Raw genomic sequence first — 20,634 nt, forward strand, 5'->3', positions numbered from 1 at the left:
CTTCATATTACTATAATCACACTGGGTAAATATAAAATGTTACCCGATTTTTCTTCTATTTGTACTACACAAATATAAGCATGATGATGGAATTGCATGCCATAGTAAATTAGATGTTTACTGAAACAATATCAGTTGGCATGATCGGTTGGCCATCCCGGTTCAATTATGATGCGAAAAATAATTGAGAATTCACATTGGCATAAATTGAAGAATAAGGAGATTCTTTGAGAATTCTCATGTACGACTTGTTCTCATGATAAATTGATTACTATACCAGCCGGGGTTGGGATTGTATTCTCTGATTTTTGGAACGTATAAAAGGTGATATATATATGGGCCCAGTCACCTGCCATGTGGACCGTTTACTATTATATGATTTTAATAGATGCATCTATTGTATGATCACATGTGCGTTGGTTATCAGCTCGCAATTTTGCAAGGTTGCTTGCTCAAATTATTAGAGCACAATTCCAAAATGTAAATTGTGATGATAATGCTGGTTTAAATCCAAGTTGGTTTAGTAGAAATTGTTTGCCTCCAATTATAGCTAAACCATTGGTTATGAGAACAAAACTCCAAATAAAATTTTTGTATGAAGTGTATTATTTAATATACAACAGCACTTGTACGCATCTAGCCAACAAGTTATGATACACTCTCTCCATCACAATTGGTTCAGGGTCAGGAACCAAATATTTTCATCTAAAAATATGGATGTACTATATGATTTAATTGTGCCACCACAATGCACAAAGATTGGTCCCCAAAGAAGGTTGGAAATATGTGTTGGTGATCCCAACATTAGGGAGAGACAATGAGCAGCTAAAAAAAGTAATACATGGAATGAATTATTATGAGTACACTTAGAACCTCGTACAAGAAAATGTGAACTTGAAGTTCAAGTGATAATTCATTTCTAAAATATTTCCAAGCACATTGTTGACCCAAAGTTAAATGTCATATTCCAGCTGCTAATGCTCCAAATAGAATAACGTCCATGATGGATAGAGTTTATGGCACGCATGAAGCGTAATAGACAAATCGGTTCCAAAGATAAAACTCCTTGAAGAAGGAGGGAGCAAATGTTCAAGATGGTCATAATAAGGAGGCAAGTTCTTTATAAGAGCACCATGACATAACACTTTATAAGACCTCATGGGAGAGGCTCAAGTACTTGAAAATAATGAGATCTCGATAAGTTATGTCTTTATTGTGTGATGATGGAACCGATGTAAAATGATCGTCGACGATGTTGTTAATATAATGTAGCGCTCAATTTTATTAATATTGATGAGGGATCTTGAGCTCAAATCTGTCATGGAATTTGGACAGATAAATGATTGGCCAAATGAAAATATGCAATGAAAATTGACTTCATCTGAAAAATATGAAGTTTGGACGAATAGTCCCAACGGCTGAGAGTATAAAGGCTATATGGAGCTATTGAAATATGATTAGTATTATATTGCAAAAAGAATCCTTGATATAGATTTGTTTATTCTAACAAATATTGTCAAGGTTTTGTTGTTTATGCAAATGCAGGCATTTATTGAAGTCCGTTCTTCAAACAATCTATTTGTATGTGAGGAATTGTCATATTATCATTTCACAAGATGTGTGACTTTTCTTTGAAGAGAAGATTCCAACAATAATGAAGAAGCTGATGTTTGCTTATCTCAATTGAAAGAAGAATATTGAAGGAGACTGAATAAATCATATATTTCATCAAAGTTCTTTGTCAGACACGATCTTCAACAAAATGATGAAATAGATGTTCAAGAAATTCGTTCAAGTGATAATTTGGCGGAATAATTCACCAAGGCATTGCCGATCTCAATATTAGAGAAGTTGTTAGACAAGCTTGGAATTTGTCGTGATATTTTTATCAGGGGGAGGCAAATATGTGCTGTACTCTTTTTCCATTAGCTAAGGTTTTATCCCACTAGGTTTTCCTGGCAAGGTTTTTAACGAGGCAGCAAATAAAGCGTATTACAGATATGTGTACTCTTTTTTCTTCACTAGGATTTTTTTCCCATAGGGTTTTTTCCTAGTAAGGTTTTAACGAGGCACATTATCTTTGGACATCCAAGGGGGAGTGTTATGAAATACTTGATTATGGTGGATGTCCATAACTCCTAAGGGAGTAACACCCACTACTCTTCTCTATTAACCTCCCACTACTTCTTACCATTATGGATGTAACTCCCACACCTCCATGATCTTCCCCCATGTTTTCAATAGTTAATACCATGTTTATGGAGTCCCTTTGTATTACTTATATCATCCTATAAATAGAGGGTTTGGGCATCACATTGTACACACTTGAATACATGGAAGAAATAGATTCTCTCCTCTCTTTCTCTTTACATTCTTGTCTATTTTCTTGTTTTACATTATTATTTTGAGCTACGTTTCGTAACACGAGAATGATATTAAGGCTTGTGAATTATAGTGAACGATCAATTGTTGTCTCCTAAATTATCTCATCCAATAAGGAGGTGGACAAACAGATGACCAAGTTTAGTAGCCTCTGTTTTCCAAAATTTTAGGTTGTTTGAGCAACTTGTTCTTTCTCTTCTTTTTTTTCCCCTCTGAAAAACCTCAAGGATTTGTGTTGGAGGCTCATATTATTTTTTTAGCCATTTATGGAGGGGGAGAAATAATTCAGTTTTTCTACAAGTTTGTTAATTTGTACTCTACATGTTATTGTCTCGGCCATCAACTCTTCGACATTAAGTGGGTTTGTTTTTAAAGTCAGAATCTTAATTATTCAGATCTTAATCATTAAGTGTGTTTGTTTTTTTTACTTCACAACCACTTAATGGGTCTGAATAGGTCTGTATGATTAAGATCTATAGCAGAGAGCTAATTTCATTAAGATGCTATCACATATTCATTATTAACTGCCGCCACTGCCTATCATTATCAACTACCATCATGCCACCACCACCACCATAGTCAACCACCACCACCGCCACCACCATAGTCAACTACCACCACCACCACCATAGTCAACCACCACCACCACCATCATTCTCAATCATAGTCATTATCGACCATCCACCATCCCCACCACTCCGACCACCATCATTCTCCCCACAGTCAACACTTATCCACCTCAACTACCACAACCAACCACCCCATCACTATTAACAACCACAGCCGGCACCGTCCATCATTATAACCTATCACCACCTTCCTCAATCACAAACCACCGCCCGCCATTATTAACTATCACCACCCACCACCACCATCCTCAATCATAATCGCCACCACTACCAATCACTACTAGCTATTAGCATGAACCACCATCATCAACCAAAACTACAACCAACCAGCGCCTCTAGTCGGCATTCACCCCTTAGTCATCATCACCAACATCTATCATATTTTAAAAAACTATATATTTTATTGATAGAATATTAGATTAGTTAGTATTCCATTTGAATTTTATGTTTATTATTTTTCAAATAAAGATAAACTTTATGCATTCAAATGTTAAAAATTAAATAGTCTTAATTTTTAGTATTCAGATCTTAATATACATCTTAATATATTCAGATTCAAATATTTTAATCTTAATACACATCTTGATATTCAGATGTGTATTCAGATTTAGATGTCATAACTTTAAAAAAAACAAATGAGAACTGAATGTACATGCCTTCTTTGTACATCTTCCTAAATATTTGTTTTTTTTCCCCTATCAAAATCGTGATGCTAAGAACGTGTAGACCTTCTTCTATCTCTCGACACTTGATTCCTCCAGCCTTGCAAATACATGAATTAAATAAATGGAAAGAGGCAAGAACGTCATCAATTTAGACATCAGCAAAACAACATTAAATTTTTTTTGTTTTGTTTATGTTATAGCGGTATCTATATATATCACTACTAAATGCTAACTAATTATAATATTTCCTACTTAGGACTTAGGAGTCCCAAGCACTTCTTTGATCTGATCATGACGAAGCAGCTAGCACATTGTATACGATTAAAATCGGGCCTACCCGATTTTACTATTTGATCGAGGTCAGGGGATTGTATCAAGGGTTGGCTCCACGGTGGATCAGACTAAAGCACAAGGATAAGGTATCGAGTTCGAGGATCGAGGTACCTATCGAAATCGAGGCAGGTAGCGATCAAGACAAAATGAGACAGACATCGAGCAAAGCACAATAATAGAAAGGCGAGATATCCGTGACTGGTCGAAGAACATGGCGTAAATCTCGAAACAGATCAAATCAAGGGCGGTTGTTTAGCTAATCATGTGATTTACTTCCGTAATTAGAATTGTACCATAGATAGGAATCATCTACTATATAAAGAGGGTCCTAATCATTTTGTAAGGACCGTACACTCTCGGATATCAAAGCAATATAACGTATTTTCTTTAGTTCATATACTTGTTCATTAGCTTGTTATATTTTAACTGTTCTTGCACAAATCAGTTCGAGGGTATTCAAGCTCGAGGGCTGAATTTCGTTCAAACACTGGTTTGCTTTATCCTATTATTGATTTCTATTACTAGTCTCTACATTTATCAATTGGTATTAGGTGAAATCACATGTCCTTAAAACCATATTATAACTTTAATTGTTATCCTATTTCAAGGGTAAACAGTTTGGTGCCCACCGTGGGGCTAAGGATAATAGTGACTGTCTGGTATTAATTCTCGTAACACACTACTTTACGCTTGTTCTTGTGAGAGTTTTTGATTTCAGGATCAACATGTCTAACTCGCAAGCAGTACCCACTCACGCCTATAACGGCCTCAATTTCCATGGAGAAAACGATAATGTAGCCGCCCCAGGGATCGAAGTGCCTCAGGCTGGCCACGTGGGAGTACCGATCGTAGACCTAGTCGATGTCAGTTCGCATGTCGTCCTAAATGCAAATCTGGGCGTCGACCCTGGAAATAGTGTCCGCAAAGATGCCCGAGCAGCCGATCAGAACGCACAGAGCGGTGAAGAAGGTGAAATTACCCTTCGAATGATATTCGAAATGTTGCAGACTCAACAAGCTGCGATAGCGCAACTCCAAAATCAGAATGGAGCACCAAGCAGAATTGAGCTTGAAGCATCACAAGAGGTTGTTCATAGAGTCGAGCTTGTACCGGAGAAATCGAACACCAATGAATTGGGGACTGACGCCACCATTATGAAGATTCTTGAGGAGCTTACTAAACGGATCGAATCAGGTGAAAAGAAAATCGAGGTTAATGACAAAAATGTAGAAACATACAACTCACGGGTTGACCAAATACCGGGGGCACCCCCGATCCTAAAGGGTTTGGATTCGAAGAAGCTCGTGCAGAAGCCTTCCCCTCCAAGTGCCGCTTTGAAGCCCATACTGAAGAAATTTCGTATGCCAGAAATTCCCAAATACAATGTGACCACCGACCCTAATGAGCACGTCACTTCTTACACATGCACAATAAAGGGGTATGACTTAGACGATGATGAGAATGAATCCGTTCTATTGAAGAAATTTGGAGAAACTTTATCGGAGGGTGCCATGATACGGTATCATAACTTACGACCCAACTCTATTCATTCGTCTTCTATGCTTGCAGATTCTTTTGTGAAAGCCTATGCCGGAGCCATTAAAGTTGCAACAAGGAAATCAGACCTTTTCAAGGTAAGACAGAAGGATAACGAGATGCTCAGGGAATCTGTATCTCTGTTCCAAACGAAGAGAATGGATTTGCCTCCATTCACCGACGACTAGGCTGTTCAAGCTTTTAAAAAAGGTCTTAACACTTGGAGCTCCATAGCTTCACAACAGTTGAAGAAAAACTTGATCGAATATCCAGTTGTCACTTGGGTCGATGTACATAATCGGTATCAGTCGAAGATGATCAACTGGGAACTCCAATTGGTTGTCGATCGGGAACCACGATCAAATAGAGATAGATTCCAGCCATACAGTGGAGATCGGAGAAATAACGGGCCTGGACGCAACCCCAGACGAAATGATAGAAGGAATGATTGGGGACAGAGTTCCCGGGGGCTTATGAGCAAAAGTGGTTTCAATAGGGATGCCGGGTCCAAAGAGGCACCTCGACTGTTAGAATATAACTTCAGCATCGATGCATCAGGTATTGTGTCAGCCATTGGTCGGATTAAGGATACTAGATGGCCCAGACCTTAACAGGCCGATCCATCTCAAAGGAACCCTAATCAAATGTGCAAATACCATGGTACCCATGGTCATAGAATCGAAGACTACAGACAGTTGAGGGAGGAGGTAGCCCGTCTATTCAACGAGGGTCACCTTCGATAATTCTTAAGTGATCGGGCCAAGAACCACTTCAAAAATAGAGATTCGAACAGGCAGAACGAGCAGGAAGAGCCATATCACGTAATTCACATGATCGTTAGTGGGGTCGATATCCCTCAAGGACCGGTATTTAAAATCACCAAAGTGACAATCACGAGGGAGAAGCGAACTCGAGACTACTTACCAGAAGAAACCTTGTCCTTCAACGACGAGGGCGCAGAAGGAATCGAACAACCTCACAACGACGCACTGGTAATATCTATCCTTATGAATTAAATTCAAGTTAAATATGTGTTGATTGATCCAGGTAGCTCGGAAAATATTATTTGATCAAGGGTCGTAGAGCAACTCGGCCTCCAAGATCAAATCGTGCCCGCAACTCGGGTACTTAATGGCTTAAACATGGCAAGTGAAACCACCAAAAGGGAAATCATTCTGCCAGTAAATATGGCCGGGACCATCCAAGAAACAACGTTCCACGTGATCGAAGGCGACATGAGGTACAACGCGCTGCTCGAACGACCTTGGATTCATAAAATGAGAGCAGTACCCTCGACGCTTCATCAAGTCTTGAAATTCCCAACATCTGAAGGAATCAAAACGGTGTACGGTGAACAACCCGCCGCCAAAGAAATATTTGCAATTGATGAGGTAATATCAGTATCGGCGCTGTCATCAACAAAGGGATCAGAGTCGAAGGGAAAGCAAGAAGTCAAAGAGCAACCACAATCACCGGCCTCGGCCCGATCGAATGAGCAGGAAACTTTCGAGGATGACGATTATATGATACCTCTAACCTTCATAATCCTCGATGATTCTGATGCAACAAAGTCGATGGTCGAAGAGCTGGAACAAATCATACTAATCGAGCATCCGCCCGATCGAAAGGTATACCTGGGCACGGGGTTAACTCCCGAGCCTAGGAAAAACTCGTTCATTTCCTTTTAAATAACATGGATTATTTTGCTTGGTCCCACCTAGATATGATAGGGACCCACAGGCGATCACTACGCATCAATTGAGCTTGGACCCGAAGTTCCGCGCGGTGAAATAGAAGAGAAGACCTCAGTCCGAGGTAAAACATGCATTCATTAAAGACAAGGTAACAAAACTTCTCAATATAGGATCCATTCGGGAGGTAAAATATCCCGAATGGTTAGCAAATGTAGTTGTAGTCCCTAAAAGGGGTAACAAACTTATAATGTGCATAGACAATAAGGATTTAAACAAGGAGTGCCCTAAAGATTCTTTTCCTTTGCCGAATATCGATCGCGTGATCGATGCCATCGCCGGCCACGATATCCTTAATTTTCTCGATGCCTACTCCGGATACAATCAGATACAAATGAACCCGGAGAATCAGGAAAAGACTTCATTTATCACTAAATACGGCACCTATTGCTATAATGTAATGCCGTTCGGACTAAAAAATGCTGGTGCTACTTATCAACGCCTAGTAAATCGAATGTTTGAAGGACAAATAGGTAAATAAATGGAGGTTTATATTGATGATATGCTAGTTAAGTCCCTGCGAGCAGAGGAACATTTGAAACATTTGCAGGAGAACTTCGACATACTGAGAAAATACAACATGAAGCTCAACCTGGAGAAATGCGCATTCGGGGTCAGTTCGCGCAAGTTCCTCGGCTTTATGGTATCAAATCGGGGAATCTAAATCAACCCCGATAAAATCAAGGCAATCGAAGACATCACAGTTGTTGATAATGTCAAGGTTGTACAAAGGTTAACAGGACGCATAGCCGCCTTGGGTTGATTTATTTCGAGGTCCTCAGATAAGAGCCACCGGTTCTTCTCACTGCTTAAGAAGAAGAACAATTTTGCATGGACCCCAGAATGTCAACACGCCTTGGAGGAACTCAAACGATACCTGTCGAGCCCGCCATTGCTTCATGCCCCGAAAGAGGACGAGCAACTCTACTTATACTTAGCTGTCTCGGAGATAGTGGTAAGTGGGGTCTTAGTTCGAGAAGATCAAGGTACGCAATTTCCTGTTTATTATGTTAGTCGGACCCTAGGTGAAGCCGAGACTCGGTACCCGCACTTAGAAAAATTAGCGCTTGCTTTAATAAGCGCCTCTAGGAAAGTAAAATCGTACTTTCAGTGTCACCCAATTTGTGTTGTAACCACCTACCCCCTTCGCAACATTTTGCACAAGCCTGAACTCTTAGGTCGATTGGCCAAATGAGCCGTCGAGATCAGCAGGTACAATATCGAGTATCAACCCCAAACGACCATCAAGTCTCAAATCTTGGCAGACTTCGTGCCTGACTTCACGCCAGCCCTCGTACCCGAGGTCGAGAAGGAACTATTATTAAAATCGGGTACATCATCGGGGTGTGGACCCTCTTTATAGACGGCGCATCAAACGTGAAGGGGTCCATGCTAGGCATCATTTTGAAGCCACCCACTGGTAATACAATTAGACGGTCTATCAAAACCTCAAAATTAACTAACAATGAGGCCGAGTATGAGGCCATGATTGCAGGTCTCGAGCTAGCCAAGAGCTTGGGAGCAGAGGTCATCGAGGCCAAGTGCGACTCCCAACTTGTGGTAAATCAAGTCAATAGAACTTAGGTTCGAGAAGATCGAATGTAGAGGTACTTAGACAAACTACAAGTGTCTCTACATCGATTCAAAGAATGGACACTACAGCACGTACCTCGAGAACAAAATAGCGAGGCCGATGCCCTTGCAAATTTAGGGTCGTCGATCAAAGACGATGAACTTAGCTCGGGGACTGTCGTACAACTTTCGAGATCAGTAATTGAAGAAGGACACACCAAAATAAACTCCACAAGTCTAACCTGGGATTGGAGGAATAAGTACATCGAATACCTAAAGAATGGGAAGCTGCCATCGGATCCTAAATAATCAAGGACTCTACGCACGAAGGCCGCACGGTTCACATTAGGAAGGAACATTGTATAGGAGAACGCTCGATGGTCCATTAGAAAAATGTTTGGGACCACGAGACACCGACTATGTTATGCGGGTAATTCACGAGGGCACTTGTGGAAATCATTCCGGTGCCGAATCATTGGTTCACAAAGTCATCAGATCAGGATACTATTGGGCCAATATGGAATAGGACACTAAGAATTTGTTTGAAGGTGTGATAAATGTCAAAGGTATGCGCCCATGATCCACCAACCTGGGGAGCAACTCCACTCAGTCCTATCCCTATGGCCGTTCATGAAATAAGGGATGGATATCATCGGCCTTCTACCATCGACCCCAGGTAAAGCTAAATTCATTTTGTTTATGACCGACTATTTTTCTAACTGGGTTGAAGCACAGGCCTTCGAGAAAGTCAGAGAAAAAGAAGTCATAGACTTCATCTGGGACCATATTATATGCTGATTCGGAATGCCTGCCGAGATCGTATGCGACAATGTGAAGCAATTCGTCGGCAGCAAAGTGACAAAGTTTTTCGAAGACCACAAAATAAAAAGAATCCTATCAACGCCATATCATCCTAGTTGGAACGGACAAGCCGAATCAACAAACAAGAGCGTCATCCAAAATGTGAAGAAAAGATTGAACGAAGCTAAATGAAAATGGAGAGAAATATTGCCCGAAGTCCTTTGGGTGTATCGAACAACGTCGAAATCCAGTACGGGGGCAACACCGTTCTTTTTAGTCTACGTTGCCAAAGCTCTGATCCCGATCGAAGTCGGGGTACCTAGCTTCAGGTTTCGGTATGCAACGGAAGAGTTAAACCATGAGGCTATGAATATGAACCTCGAATTGCTAGATGAAAGACGGGAAGCCGCCCTCGTTTGAATGGCCGCGTAGAAATAACGGATCGAGAGGTATTACAACCGAAGAGCCAATCGTCGACACTTTAAAATCGGGGACTTAGTTCTGAGAAAGGTCACCATTAATACTCGAGACCCAATGAAGGGAAACTTGGACCGAACTAGGAAGGACTGTATCAGGTCCTCGATATCGTCGGAAAAGGATCCTACAAACTTTGCAGCCAAACGACGTAGAAACATTGGGAGTTGTCTTATGAATTCGAAGCCTTGGCTTAAGAGTTCATTTACTTAAAATTGATGTGGTAGCTACATTACAAAACAATTGGAATATATCACTCCTCAAACGATATTGCTGCTAAGGTAAGACTTTCTACATTTTCATTTATATTTTATGCTAACCAATTGCAGATGTTCGACCGAAGATATCGAATGATCCTTCATTACGAAGTCCTTAGGTCTGAAAGCACGCGTTGCACTCTTTTTCCCTTAGACCGGTTTTTGTCCCAAATGGATTTTTTCGGCGAGGTTTTTAATGAGGCAACCATTGTTCACGCTAACTTAGAGCAACTCAACAGTATCCGAGGCTTCTTTAAAATTAACCTCGAATACTGGGGGCATCACCCTCGGATGTTAACTTTGTTACAAGGAAGTTACTTCGTGTCAACAGGGTCTCGATAGCTAAAACTTTATAAGGGCCAAACGGTCAAATGAACCGTGCCCATGTAGATTACTCGAGCCCTAAAGACAAACATGTACGCATGTATAATCTATTGAGAGAAGTATTTTCCTTGCCAAATATTTCATGCCTTAAAAATTTAACTTTACAATTTCTTACTTTTGGTCTATTGTGGAAAATGCTTAAGGGCCATCACAACTGAAGTTCAAACAACTTACCCCGTACTCGGGGACTGCCGTCCAAAAAATCGATGTATATCGAACTACTAAAATCTCGAGATTATAAGAACTTAAAAAGGCAACCCTCGTTTTTATAGGCCACGGCCACCCCACTCGGGGACTGACACTTCGAACAAGTTCGAAGTATAACCGGGAAACAAGCTCAAGAGGAAAATCCCAAGTCAAAGGCTACAGCCAAACCAACGCGGCTCGGAGACGTCCGAATTCAGTAATAAAATAGGCCTTCAAATATTTCCATAAAACCGGTTTAAAAGGCTACCCTCGGCAAATTTACAAAGGGTTTCGATCACATCAACCCTCGAAAACCCTAAGGGGTACCGAATTGTTCGAACTACCGAACAAGTTTATTTCACGCTAAGGCGTAACGAAGCAAAGGGTTTTGATAACACTAACACTCGAAAATACTAATGGGTACAAATATATCTCGTGCTAAGGCATAACAAATTCTTACATGATTAACTTTTTAAGCCGAAAAGGGAGAAAAGCCATTCTTTTTAAGGCCATGTCGGCCTAATTCAAGAGCCTAAGGGCCATTTTATTTTTTGAGTTCGAGAAGTCATCCTCTCTTAACTAAAACCTATGGGTCATCCTACTTCGAGTTCGAGCAAGTACTCACTCGATTACAAATACTACATTAGTGTGACTTCGACCAAATTGCCTAAGCCTTGTACTCATGAACAAGGCATGGACGAAACAGAATTTTCACAAGGCAGAAATTGAAATAAAGACAAGTCAGAAAGCAATGAGATCTTTTATATATATGAAAATATTTACAAAGGCCGATCAGGGTCCTACACAAAAATTCAAAAAAGAAAAATCCTAAATGCCTAATTTTCCTCGGGAGCTACATCATCGCCATCGGGATCTCTTCCGCTCTCGGATCCACTAACGCTCCCGGAATCATCATCATCAGAAGAGAGCAACCTTTGGCTTCAGCCTCAAGCTCTTTTGCATTCTCAATCTCGACAGCAAGGTTAAAGCCACGAGCATGAATCTCCTCAAGAGTCTCTCTTCAAGACTGGAACTTGGCATGCTCGGCAACCTAGTATGCTCGAGCCTGAGCAGCATCAGCGTCAGATTGGTAGACGGCAGCGATCACCTCAGCATTGGCTTAACCGTCTCTGCCTCAGATTTCGCCGATGCAATCTCTTTGTCCAACCGACCTGTAGCTCCTCAATTTTCTTGGCTTGTTCGAAGCTCTTCTCTTTCATACCTTGGAGTTGGCTTTTGGTTGAGGATAACTGAGCTCGAGCTGCCTCTTTCTCTGAGGCAAGGCGATCCATCTTTTGCTTCCACATTGAAGTCTTTGCCTTCACCTCATCTACCACTCCTCGGAATTGCACGATTGTTTAATGCAGCCGCTGACCCTGTGAGATCGAATCTGTTAGTTTGCATGGATCCACCAAATCATAGAGTACCTGGTTCTCTACAAGTTTCTGCTGAGAGCACTAAGTAAAGTAGTAAGTAAATGAGGCAGAGGATTTTTACGTGGAAAAATCCTGCACAAGGGGATCAAAAACCACGACCTACACTGTAGGCTTTTAACTTCACTAACTTGTAATCTTACCTATTACAAGCCACTTTACAATACTTCCGATTGCAAAGGATTTACTCAACTAACTTGTGGTACCTTTACCACAAGCCACTTTGTGACTATCCTAGTTACAAAGGCTTTTTCTAACTTGTGGTGCTGTCACCACAAGCCACTTTGTAACTCTACGATTACAAAGACTTTTCCTTATGACTAAATCTAGTCACAACATAAACTTAACGAGTTTACAAATTTACAAGAGAATTCCTAATCAGTATGCTTCTAAGTAAGCGATTTAGGAGATATAGTAAGTACAATAACAAGGTTACAACTCAACTAGGACAGCAACAATCAATCTTTTAGGAACTGGTCTGTAGTGGCGTTCAACCTTGTTCTTCAAGCTTGAGAGAATGATTTTCTATTTTTTGCTAGAGGCTTGAATGAGAAACAGAACCCTTCCAGTGATGTTTTTGTATAAAGCCCCTTTGGTACATCTTGATCACATCACTTGAAATGATGTGAGTACTTTGTTTGGTTAGAGAATGAGTGGGCTGACAGTGTGGTGCAGTGCGGCAGAAACAGTGCTGTCAGTCACTTCAGTTCCAGCTGTGTCCAAATGACTCTGTACTGCTATATAGGAACCACAGGAGCATCAGGTCCTTGTTTGGTTCCTAGCTCCTGAATCTGTAGCAGTTCATCTTTTATTGGAGTCCGTTAGAGTTTGCAGCAATCCAAAGTAAGTCAGGTTCCCTAACTGGTTCTGAGCAGCAAGTTTGTTAGATCATCAAAACATAAGGCAAGAGTGTTTAAGATCTATCAAAAGGGAATTACGATCTGGGGCGATGTCGATGTTGTATTGGAACTGTTTGACAAAGGCCTAGGCCATGCAATCCCAGACATACCAGTGAGATGTGTCTTGATCCATGAACCATTCGGAGGCTACTCCCGTAACGCTTTCCCCAAAATAAGCCATCAGTAATTCTTCCTTTCCTCCCACACCTCTTAGTTGATTGCAATACCTTTTCAGGTGGGCTATGGGGTCTCCATGTCCATCATAATTTTCAAATTTGGGAGTCTTGAAACCAAGTGGCAAACAAACATCGAGGAACATACATAGATCCTTGAAGGCAATACTCTTCTGGCCAGCCAACCATTGTATGTTTTTCAACTGTTGTTCTAAGCTTTTCATTCTTTGGGTCATTTCTTCCTCTCAATCTTTGTAGGAAGATCAAATAGGTACGAGTGATACTCAGGAGAGTGGTAATGTTCTTGTTGGGTAGCAAATGTGACTCATGAGTTTTCTTCTGCACCATCGTCGGCTGTGAGATGGTGAAGACGGGCATAACAGTAGTGGTTGTCTGATTGGTTGTCAATGGCACACTTTGAGAGTGCACAACAGAAGTTCCAGGTGTAGTCGTACAGCTGGGATAAAGACTAAACCCAGGTGGATAGGATTGATCAGACAATGAGACCTGAATGATAGTAGTCGAGATGGATGTCAACTCTGGGAAACCATGAATAGAAAAAGGCGGTCCTTGGCCATTGGCCCATGCTTGACACATTTCAGTCATTTTCTGCTTCAATACTCTATTTTCCTCAACCACAGTAGACTCTTGTTGAACCCTCTGACCCTGAGCCTCTTGAGCGCTCATAACAACTTCGATGTCAGTTGTCATTTTTCCTCGGATCTTGCGTTCTCAGCTTGCCACAAACCGACCACCTCAAACTTTCTTCACAATTCAAAAAAAAGAACACGTTAGAATGGGCTCAACCAATTATTATCAAGTTTTTTTTTTGGATTTTGAATTTTTTTAAAATGGTCGATCGAACCTGATGTGGGTTGCCTACGGATCATGTGAAAACATATATCAGATCTTTGCGTAGTTCGGGAAGATAAGGACTAAGTAAATAAGCTAACTCATTTTTTTTACTTTTTGAAACCACGACAACGAAAGCATTTAGAAAATGAATATGTATTTTTTGCATTTCGTTTTTTTAAAAAAAATGGAAAGAAAGGCTTTAAAAAGGAAAGAAAATACTTTTGAATTTTTGGTTTTGTTTTTGATCTTTTTTTTTTGAAATTTTTGAAAGAAAGACTTCTAAAGAAGAAAGAAAATATTTTTTTGGATTTTTATTTTTATTTTAAAATTTTGGGGAAAAAAACTTCTAAAAAAAGGTAGAAAATCTTTTTTTTTTTGGATTTTGATTTGATTTGTTTTCTTTTTCAAATGAAACACTTCTACAAAGAGAATATTTTTGGGCTTAAAATTTTTTCTTATTTGGAATTTTCTAAGGAAAGACTTCTAAAGAAGGAACTAAAGGAAAAAAATTTGGATTTTTGAAAATTTGAGGGCCGGAACCGATGAGGTTTGCCTACGTATCTCACATTCGGTGAGAACAAACCCCCGTAGTTCGATCAAAAGCGGGGAATATCTCAAAATGTTAGTCTGTTTTTCAACACCTTTTGAGTGAAATCAGACACAGTTCGAGAACCAGGTGAATTTCACTCTCTTATTTTCTTTCTCTTATTTTTTTCTCATTTCTTTCTTTTATTCTAGAAGCCAGTCAACATGCAAGACCGGATCAAATAAAATGCACAAGTAGCGCATAAGATGCATCAGGATGGTCTTGTAATTTCGGGTACGCCTGTCCTAGACGGACCCAATCCCTATGTTGAGTCCCCAAAGTCAGATGCACGTGATGCGAACAAACATTCATACTAGGGATCCGGCATGAGGTTATGTTATTCTAGGTTTAAAATCCTAGGGGTGTGTTTTAGACTTGGCTTACCCGAGCGGACAGCTCGATCCGAGGTGGGGGAAATGTAGTGGGAGCACGAAAGTCTACCGGCCTAGTTGCTGATCCAGTCTCGTTCTATTTGGTATGACCTCTAACAAAAAAGTGGTCTACGCGCACGTGTACACCAATAATTTAGAAGACTCAGAAGGGAGGTGTAAGAAGGTAGTTTATACAGTTCACATAATATCAAAGCGGTAAATGAGCGGCAATTAGCATATTAGGCCCACAGATACAGTAATATCAATAAACAATAAAGCCAAGTATAGATTACATTACAAGCTCGAATTATGAACCCTGAACCAGAGATTCTGGGTTCTTGTCCCCAGCAGAGTTGCCAGAGCTGTCATACCTCTTTTTTCCCGAGGTGATCGGGAGTTCTTCCAAGTAAAGTAACATTATTCGAAAAGGGATCAATTTTATTTAATTTTAAAGAGTCTCCACTTGGAATGAAGTTTTTTAGGTGTTCCAATCTCCAATTGTTAAATCCCTAATCGAGGAAATTTTGACTCTGAATTATGGTCCGCGAACACAGAAGACCGGCTAAGGAATTCTGTTAACCCGGGAGAATGTGTTAGGAATTCCCCAATTTCGTAGTTTTAGCACGATCTCTTTAAATCTTACCTGGCTTGATTAATTGTTTAATTATGTATTTTAGATCCTATGTACATTTTACCTTTTACCGCTTTAATTACTTGATTATTCGTGATTACGGAATTATCTTGAAACGAGTCATGGATTGTTTACTCGTTTTGTTTGGTGTGCCAAAGGTATGTCACGCGTACGTGTACACAACTAATAACACTTATTATTAATAACTAAGATTGTTTCGCTCAAAGTTGCGCGAACGCATACTTTGGTTTTATGTTTGGAAGTCGTAATTTTGTCACACGAACGTATACATAATCACGATAATTTGATTAATTAAGAGCGTGCCTAAAAGCATACTAGCATATTCATGGATTATTTTTCCTACTTTGAGATTATTGTGAGGCCATGACTTATGGAATTTATTGTGGAGTTATGGAATTTAGTTACTAGGATTGTTTACAAAATGAATTACTCTACTAGGTCGTCAAAAGTATTTGCAATTAACTCAAACCCCAATTTCTAATATCGCCGACCTTAAACATCCCGAATCCTCGATGGCCAAATTGGCTTAAAGGCCTAATCCTTCTTATTTTATTCTTTATTAACCTTATGATTCAATAAAACTCAACAATCTCTTTAGTTACCATAATGAAGACATCACACTAACATGGAATTTTATCAAGCAAAACAAGAAATAGTTATAAATCACTCAAAACCACATGATGAATATTAACAACACCATTCAATTCTAACAAACAGATCTAACATAAAACATGTGCGATATCACCACCAATCCAACAAGTAACATAGTGCATGCCATTCATTTCAATTGACGAAGGTACGGGCACACAAAAACGGAAGAGATTAACATGAAGCATATAGGTAACTTAATTATGATAATGAGAGGGGAAAGCATCGTAACAACATATTGAAACAAAATGATTAAGTATTCATTTAAACTAACGAAAATTAGCTAAAATAATTAAAGGAGAGTGAACCTTTTATTGATGAAATTTCCAACATATACAAAGGAGCTAGCACTAAAAGAAACAATGATTCAAACGAGCTACTGATCGGAACTTCGAACCGGCGATGGAATCTCGAACTGAAAATCGCGACTTGCAACCTCGATCGACCTTGCAAAACCAGTGATCTAGTGGCTGGTTTGAGCTAATTTTTGGGGGTGACTTTGCTGGTTTTGGCTGAGACTTTGGCTAGTCTTTCGTGGTGATGTTTTGGTGGTTCGCCGGTGACTCAACGGTGTCTGATTTTGGACAATTTCACATGGTTAACTAGCTGCATTTTCATGGCTTCTCATGGCTGATTTTTTGGTTGAAAGTGATGAAAGATCAATTGAGTTTTCAGCGACGCAACTGGTTTCAAAGTTACGTTCATGGAGATTTTTCGGACTGGTTTTAATGGTAACGAATGTGATGTTCATGGGCTGTTCATGAAGCTTTCCGTGCCTTCCTTTTTCCTCTGTTTTTTTCTTCCCGAATTCATTCTCTCTCACTCTCTCTCTCAATTTCTGTATGTTTCACCCCCTTCCCCTTACTGTGCCTGTGTGTGTGAATTCCTTTTTGGCTCAAGGGAAGGAGATGGCTATTTCTATAATAGAGGAGTTGAAGGGTGGTAGGGACGAGAAAAAAATATGGGAAACGGCCGCCATCTCTCAAGTTTTTTTTCCCGAGTTTTTCAGGTTTTTCTCTATTAAGGTTTTGTTGGATTTTGAAGGTAAAAGATCTGATGGGTTATGGGCGTTTTGGGCTCCAATTTAGGAAGTTGGGTTGGGTTCATGCCTTGTTGGATTTAATTTTGGGCTAAGAAGACTAAAACAATATAATATATTTATAAAATATAAAAATCACTCTTAACTAATTAAAATAAACTACTAAAATAAAATAAAATATTAAAAGTGAAACTATTTTTGTGTTTCAAATGTTATAATAAAGTAAAAAGTAGAAAAAATAGGCTAAAGTTATGGTAAAATTAAAATACTATTATTATAAATATACTAATTGACCGTAAACGAAAGTTGAAAATATAGAAAGGTGAGAAACATGATAAATAAAACTATGTTGTATTTTTTAATTTATGTATCAAGATTAAATGTAAAATAGATTAAAATTATATTAAAATAAACTCAAGTTTAGATTTTAAAAAATATTAAAGTACTAAAACTAACTTTAAAATTTGCACGGGTCAAAAATTACGTGCTTACAAAAAGCACTGAGTTTGTCATCATCAAAAAAGGGGGAATTTGTTGGCCTAAGTAAGTTGTTTTGATGATTGACAAAGGAACTCAAGCATGAACCAGGTCCATACATAGTATATACAGATACGGGCAGATTCAAGCACAAAGCATGCACGTGAAGGAGATAAGCTTAAGTGGTTATATCTGATATCTCCTGAACGAAAAGGTTGCATAATTTATAAGGAGAAAGACTCCTTATTTGAAGAGAACTCTATCCTAGATAAGAGAAGATTTAAAAGTTGAAGATAACTAGAACTCTTCCACCAAGGAAGAGTATAGCATTAGAACTCTAGTTATTTCCTATTCTACTAACTCTATATATTTCAGGATGTTCTCATTTTACAGGGACGCACAAACGCTGAAGTTAAACGAGAGTTGAGAGCAAAGTAGCAAGGCATTTTGCAAGCAATTCTTGTGTGATTCAAGTGTGCGAACCTGAAGCTACATGAACCAGATAGAAGAACCAGTTCCAAGTGTCTGTCTTTTTTTCTAGTTTCATTGTAGTAGGGCTTTTGAGTTGTACCTTTCAGCTTTCTCTAGAAGCATTTATACTAGGTACTCTGAGTGGATTGCTCAAGTATGAGTTAACTTGAAATTGTCGCAACAGTCTGAGGCTGGTTGCCACAAATGGTTAGAGGTAATACTTAGGTTTACAAGAGTTTTGTAAACACTATTTTTGGCTCGGTGATTTAGTGAAGTATTGGGAAAAATCCTACTGGTAGTAGGTCGTGTTTTTTTACCTTTTGAGCCAGGTGTTTTTCACGTAAAAATACTCGTTGTTTACCCTAAATTTGGATAACAATTAAACTTATAATGTGGTTTTAAGGATCTGTGATTTTACCTAATACCAATCGATAAACGTAAATATAAATAATGGAAATTGATAATAATATAAAGCAAACCAGCATTTGGGTGGAGCCCTCGAGCTTGAATACCCTCGAGTTTGTTATGCAAGAGTAGTTAAAACGCAAAAAAATGATAAGCAAGAAAATGTAAATAAGAGAATGTCACGACCCAAAACTTCACCCTGTCGTGATGGCGCCTATCGATGGTACTAGGCCAGCCAACTTTAAAAAATACTTCTATATTTCCTTAAAAGATAAACCAAAAGTCGTTTTCATAACGAAAATCCCATAAAGAGTTAAACTCAGAATATAAATGCGGAAAAGATAGCCCGACATCGGGGTGTCACTAAGTCATGAGCGTCTAAACATAATTGATCCGAACATAACACGACTAACAAAGTCTGAAATCCAAATACAACTAAAGGAAAGATAGGGAAAAAGAAGCAAGGTTGCGAACGCTGGGCAGCTACCTCGCTATCTCTAATAATCAGCTACGAGGACTATCAACACCCTCCGCGACCACAACTCTTGGATCTGCACACGAGGCGCAGGGAGTAACGTGAGTACACCAACTCAGTAAGTAACAATAACAAATAAGGAACTGAATATAGTGATGAGCTACATAGTTTTAGTTCATTTTCAGTAATTTCAGAAAGGAAAAATAGTCATGCTTCCCAAATTCTGGTAGTTCAAGTCAAATCAGTTTGTTTAAGTCAAGTTCAAGTAAAACTAGATAAGAATATCTTCCAATAGTTTTCAAAACATGGATATAAGGCAACTGTGTGCATTAATAATGAAATCATATACTGCCTCTCAGGAAATCATCTCTCTGTCCTCCCAATCACTCCAACCTCACAATCACTAGAACTAGAACTGGAGTTGTGGTCAAGGCAGTCTTGAGCTTCTGAAAGCTCGCCTCACACTCATCCGACCACCTAAAAGGAGCATCCTTTTGGGTCAATTTGGTCAAGGGCGATGCAATAGATGAGAAACCCTGCATGAACTGACGGTAGTAGCCAGCCAAACCAAGAAAGCTCCTAATCTCTGTAGCTAAGGACGACCTGGACCAACTCTGGACCGCCTCTATCTTCTTCGGATCAACCTGAATACCCTCACTAAACACCACGTGCCCCAAGAACGCCACTGAACTGAGCTAGAACTCACACTTGGAGAACTTAGCATAAAGTTTCTCCTCCCTCAACCGTTGCAACACAATCCGCAAATGCTGGGTATGCTCTTCCTGGCTACGAGAGGTACACCAGAATATCATCAATGAATACAATAAAAAATGAGTTGAGATAAGGCTGGAACACATTGTTCATCAAATGAATGAATGCTGCTGGGGCATTGGTTAGCCCAAAAGACATCACAAGGAACTCATAATGACCATAACGGGTCCTGAAAGCTGTCTTAAGAATACCCGAGTCCCGAATTTTCAATTGGTGATACCCTGACCTCAAATCAATCTTGGAGAACACCCTCGCTCCCTGAAACTGGTCGAATAGATCATCAATAAGAGGCAAAGGATACCTGTTCTTGATTGTGACTTTGTTCAACTGCCTATAATCAATGTACATCCTCATAGTGCCATCCTTCTTCTTCACAAATAGAACAGGTGCACCCCAAGGTGATACGCTA

This window comes from Nicotiana attenuata, unplaced genomic scaffold (assembly GCF_001879085.1).
Source record: "Nicotiana attenuata strain UT unplaced genomic scaffold, NIATTr2, whole genome shotgun sequence".
NCBI classification, from domain to species: Eukaryota; Viridiplantae; Streptophyta; class Magnoliopsida; order Solanales; family Solanaceae; genus Nicotiana; species Nicotiana attenuata.